Source organism: Prionailurus bengalensis, chromosome B1 (assembly GCF_016509475.1).
Source record: "Prionailurus bengalensis isolate Pbe53 chromosome B1, Fcat_Pben_1.1_paternal_pri, whole genome shotgun sequence".
Classification (NCBI taxonomy): domain Eukaryota; kingdom Metazoa; phylum Chordata; class Mammalia; order Carnivora; family Felidae; genus Prionailurus; species Prionailurus bengalensis.
The window spans coordinates 181,764,573-181,770,571 of NC_057344.1; the positions used below are offsets into that span (position 1 = coordinate 181,764,573).

Consider the following 5,999-nt stretch of genomic DNA (forward strand, 5'->3'; position numbering starts at 1 on the left):
ATAAATTTGTGTACGTATTTTTAAAGTCATCTTGGGTATACATCTAAGATTAGAATGGATGGATCATATGGCAACTCGTTAATTTTTTGAAGAAATGTTTTACAAAGTAACTTCGGTGTTTTATATTCCTCTCAGCACTGTAGGAGGGTTCCAATTTTTCCACATCCTTGCCAACACCTGTTATATTGCCTGTCTTTCTTATTATAGTAATCCTAAGTAGGTGTGAAGTGATATCTCAATGGAAAATAATTTTCTTACCATGTGCAAGTGTGTGATATATGGCCAGATATGAAAATAGATTCAGGGAGACATAATAAGATGATAGACAAAAACATATAAGGTATATTTATAGATATAGGAAGGAAGGAAGCTTCCAAACAAATTATTGTTCTTTTTTTTTTTTCTGACAACTAGCATACTCAAGGTCAGATACTCTTGTAGAATTAGTGACTCCTTCAAAGTCACTGGCTTTTAAAGGATGAACACTATTCATATGAAATGAGAAGAGAGAGAGAAAAAATTTTCAAACAGAATATTTAAAATAATATTTCTGGAAGTCAAATTATACAAGGTATCATTATGAAGCACTAGGTAGATCAATTTTGCTTGGGTATGCAGGTTAACATTAATCTAATTGGGACAATGAGATTGGCAAAATGTATAACTATTGCAACTGAAATAGAAAAACAGAAGTAATAAGAACGATTGCACATATAATATTTTGAAACAATGCAAGATGCTAATAGGTTTAAATGTCATAGGGGTGGTACAGAATAATTAATGAGACTGTGCACTGAAATGTTCATGAAAATCTTCATAAAGAGATGGTATTTGAGTGGGTGAGGACACTTATGTCACGTTGGTCCAATGTAAGAGGGAATTATTTAAAATTAGAGAAGATTTGGGCCACCTGGGTGGCTCAGTCTGTTGGGCGTCTTTCAGCTCAGGTCATGATCTCGTGGTTCGTGAATTCCAGCCCCACGTCGGGCTCTGTGCTGACAGCTTAGAGCCTGGAGCCTGCTTCAGATTTTGTGTCTTTCTCTCTCTCCACCCCTCCCCTGCTCATTGTCTCTCTCTCTCTCTTTCTCTCTCTCTCTCAAAAATAAGTAAACATTAAAAAACTTAAATAAATAAAATTAGAGAAGATTGGCGAAACCTCTACCTCCTATTTGGCTCATAGGAGGCAAGGCCCATGCTGCACAGTAGTATCCCATTGGATCCTGGCTTTCTGGGGACTTTGGAGCTGTGATTGCTTCTTGACTCTTTGTTTTGCCAATCTTTTGAACCCAGCTAGACTACAAGCTACATCATGTTTATTTGAAAAAGAAAAAAGTATTTAACATGACAGTATTAATTAGCCGTATTATAACCAGAAGCAAAGTTATATATTGGCAAAGGAATTAGGGAACGGCAATATTGGACTTCACATGCTCTTTAAGGTCACAAATTGCTTCTTCCCACTGTGGGAGTAGAACCCTGTCCCCAAATGCCTGTTGAAACTGAAGTTTTAGGGAAGTATCTGACATGGATCATGTTCCTTCCTTGTACACAGGAGATGGAACTGGAAATCAAGAGAACAGTTAAGATGCTAGAAAATGACAACAACCAGACAAAACGATGAGGAAGGGGACGAGAATATGTGAAACGAAAGAGATAGGATTAGGCCAATCTGATCCTAGTTACTTGGAATAATAAGCCAATGTCAGACTGCAAACGTTGGGAGGTGAGTATTTCCATTTCCCACAGTAGAGATCACTAAAAAGGAACTCCTAAGTTAGGCTTGGAAAAGTTGAAGGGATGCGATGAGATAGATACACAGAGTTCTCTGGGGATACATCTGGTGATGCCATCTCTAGGTGGGGAGGTGATCAAACTGAAATGGCAGCTCCACTGTGCGCAGAGTCAGGAACCAAGACTTTCTCTCCTGTTGCTTTGCTGTTGAGAGGGTCTGCGGGATGGAGTGGGATTCCATTCTCAAGGCTCACCACCAATGGCCGATTCCTCAAGCATTGCATACGTATCCTGGGAGCAAAAAGACGAGGAGGAGAAAAAGAAAGCCACTACTATCCTTTAAAATAATTCTGAAAGAACTTATATTTTACCAGCTACAACTTAGTCACCAAGTCTAACTGCAAAGCATGTCGGAAAATTGTCCCAGAACACCTAAGTGTTATTTCTACCCAGAAAGTGGGCAATGATGTAGGGTAATAGATAGTGCCAGAGTCTCTTTCATCTCTCCTTTGATATTCAGTGCAAATCCTCTTACAAACCTGTAGTTTTGTGACACTCCACTCTTTTCCAATGGAGACAAAAACTGAGTTTCATGGCAGGGAGTAGCATTTTTTGTCTCTCCATATGCTGCCCCATTTCTCTTACTGTGGAAAAGTCCGCCGCTCGTTACAATGAGAAAATATTTCTCAGATGCCAAAAGCAAAGTTGATCTGTTGTGTAGAGTTGAGGTGTGATCTATAGAAACTTCTAGCTGAGCCCTAGACACCGATGGTCCTCAGGGTGTTCTGTGATTTTTATATTTCCGGTTCCTTTGGGGCACTGTGCTTAAAGTGTAGGATATATAGTTATGTTTTAATTTTAAATGTATTTCCATGATGCTCTCCATTGAATAAATACTTGTTGACCTAAATGCATGTCAATAATTGTGTTAGTCTTGATAAGTCCTTTAACAGAGAATAAATATAGATAAAATTATATCTCTCGGACCCTCAGATGCCTAGAGGACAATGAGTGGATGACAAGTGTAGCAACAACGAGGGAATATTTCAACAAGAACAGTGTCACCACACCCCCATTGTATCATATATTTAATATATCATATTAAATATTATATCATATTTAATGTGTATATTCAACATATTTTATATTATATTATATTTCAGCATATGTTCGAGGAGAGATCAGTAATATATTCTTTCCATTTTCCAAAAGATAAATATTTAGTAACTTGCACTTAAAAGAAAAATAGGGGCACACGGGTGGCTCAGTCTGTCGAGCCTCCGACTTCAGCTCAGGTCGAGGTCTCAGTGTTCATGGGATCAAGCCCCACCTCGGGTCGAGTTTTGCATTGACAGTGCGGAACCTGCTTCGGATGCTGTATCTCCTTCTCTCTCTGTCCCTCCCCTGCTCCCCCTCTCTGTCTCAAAAATAAATAAATATTTTTAAAAACAGGAAAAGAGAGAAGAACTGCTTCTACCTGTTTTGGAAAAGAGAAGAGATATAAATATATCCCCCAAATTTAAGGCATTGAGGGGAACTTCTTCTTTCAGATTTTCTTAAGTGTAAACCTGTCTGCCACTAACATGTCCACCTAAGGATGATGCCGGATGAAGGTGTTTTTCATTGAAAACACCACAGTGTACTCAGCTGGAGAATTCTGCCCCTGGCTGGAATGACGAGGGTAGGGAGATTATCTATAGCATTAACAATATTTAATTGTCCCTTTCGTACGTGATAAATGGAAGAGATGCTTGTTACCTGCCGCAGCTTGCCAGGCAAACAAAGCCATGTGCCCGCACTATTAGGCACTTTGGGCACAGAAAGCTGTGGAGTGCAATGTGATAGGTTAGGTATTACTCTTCTTGCAATATGGACCCCACAATAACACCATAAGCCACTGATTGCACAACATAGCATATGTCCTCAGATATTTAGTTTAGGTACATAAAACCTTCGGATACATTTTACATTGTTCTATCTAGCCTGTGAGACAGTCTGGTGCTGCAGACAAAAAGAATGTGAGTTTGACACATTTCGATGCACTGTATTGGGACAAATAAGGCATTTGAAGATGGGAAACTGCACAAGTTCAAAAATTTAATACTAATCTTTAAGCGGCGTGTCTGCTTTCAGGGTTTGGAAATAAATACCTAAGGCTTGTGTGATTGAAACACAATTGTGGTTTCCCATTTTTTGTGGTTCATCGTTTTCATTACTTACACGCATCTAATTTAATCAATCATTTTTATTGGAGTTTTCTGACTTAAGAAAGGATATAAAATTACATTTTGTTGAGTTACAAATGTGACTACAATAGCTATTAATATTTCTCCAGGTCTGGTGTCCATGTGCTCAGAACGAGATTGTGCTATTTTATTAAATTCAAAAATGTTTCCGTTTTCACTGCCTTCTTCGTTCTGCACGATCTGTGTTTCCAGTGTTGTGCATAAAGGTTTCTTAAGATCTGTTGCTATAGTCACTATTATTCAACAAATATTTTTACAGTAATATACTCTATTAATACTTTAAGGAAAAGGACGTAGTATTTCAGATAAATGAATGTGTTTCTAACAATCCTTCTTATGCTCTAGCAGCAGAAATGATCTAATTCTGCATTTTCTAAATGCCCATATATACTGTAGAGCTATCACATGTAATTTTGAAATGCAGGAACATAATTCTTTGAATACAATGAAGCTGGTCATATAAAAAAATATATCCAATACGGGAGCGCCTGGGGGTTCAGTGGGTTAAGCGTCCAACTTCAGCTCAGGTCATGATCTCACAGCTCATGAGCACAGAGCCTGGAGCCTACTTCAGATTTTGTGTCCCTCTCTCATTCCGCCCCTCCCCAGCTCATGCTGTCTCTTCTCTCTTTCAAGAATAAATAAACATTAAAAAAATTTAAAATATCTCCAACATATAATAATTTGAAAAAAGGTACTTTTGGCAAATATAATCATTTAATTTTCATAACATTCTGGTAGAGCTGGACCATGGTCTACAATTTAGAGTCAGATAAATGAGTCCCAAACAAGTCAATACATTCACTCAAAGTTACAGCTTAGGGACTTGAGGTCCAGGACCACACAGCAGATCTTGGACTCCAATCTGTGTCTCATTCTACTATCCCAATCTGCATGCAGAAATAGAATTCTTCTGGACCGGCAAGGTCAACCTCCTTGAGGTTCTTTATCAAAAGAAACTTCATAGTAGGCCAAATTAAGCCACACGTCAAAACATCCATCTTTTCCTGTGTTTATTAAGAGAACGAGCTTCCTCTTCTAACTGGTACTTTATATTTGTCCTTCACTTCATATCCAAGTGCTTTTTTAAAGAGGAGTTTACATTCACTTTATCTAGGTGGTAGTTTTTTTGTTTTTTTGTTTTTTTGTTTTTTTTTTTTTTTGAGAGTGAATGAGCATGAACAGGGAGAGGAGCAGAGGGAGAGAGAGAGAGAATCTTATGCAGGCTCCTGGCTCATGGGGCTCGATCCCATGACTTTAGGATCATGACCTGAGCCGAAATCAAGAGTTAGGTACTCAACCAACTGAGCCACCCAAGCGCCTGTTTAATACACACCTTTAATCTGCACTCTACTTTGGAGGTATGATTTTTTTGAAAACTTCCTTTTCTAAAATCCTATTATGGATTGACTCATGTCCCTCTAAAATTCATATGTTGAAGACCTAATCTCAACTACCTCAGAATGTGACCTTACTAGGAATAGTGGTGTTGCAGATACAATTAGTTAAGTTGAGGCATACTGGCCCTTAATCTGAGGGACATCCTTACAAAAGGAAGAGATATGGGCATAGACTTATATGGACACAAGGGGGATACCACGTGAAGATAAGGGCAGAGATTGGAGTGATTTTTCTACATACCAAGGGATGCCATGCCAAGAACTGCCAGAAACCATAAGAAGCTAGGAGAGAACCATGGCAGAGATTCTTCCTCATAGAACTCACCAGCTCTCCCGACACTTGATCTCAGACTTCTAGCTTCCAGAACTGTGACACCATAGCTTTCTGTTGAGGAAGCCACTCAATTCATGGTACGTTGCTATGGTAGCCTTAAGCCAACAAATTCACACTTTTCTTTTCCTTTAGAAAATCGTTATTCTTTCGAGACCCTTCCTTTTTGATGTATTTATTATGATTTACCTAGTTATTTGTTATTTATTTATTTATTTTTAAAGATTCTTTAGGAGTCCCTAATAATGTAGGTTTCCCATCCTCTGTCAATGATTCAAAGGGTAGTTTTTC

The 5,999-nt window shown here is 38.4% G+C and overlaps 1 long non-coding RNA gene across 1 annotated transcript; it reads right to left on the bottom strand.

Annotated features, from left to right (window-relative positions):
• Positions 1-1,702: 1,702 nt before the first annotated feature.
• On the bottom strand, positions 1,703-5,708 carry LOC122468423. Its single transcript, XR_006293235.1, has 2 exons — positions 5,619-5,708; positions 1,703-2,022 (listed from the first exon to the last, which is right to left on the bottom strand). It is a non-coding gene; the product is annotated as an uncharacterized LOC122468423 (long non-coding RNA).
• Positions 5,709-5,999: the final 291 nt, after the last annotated feature.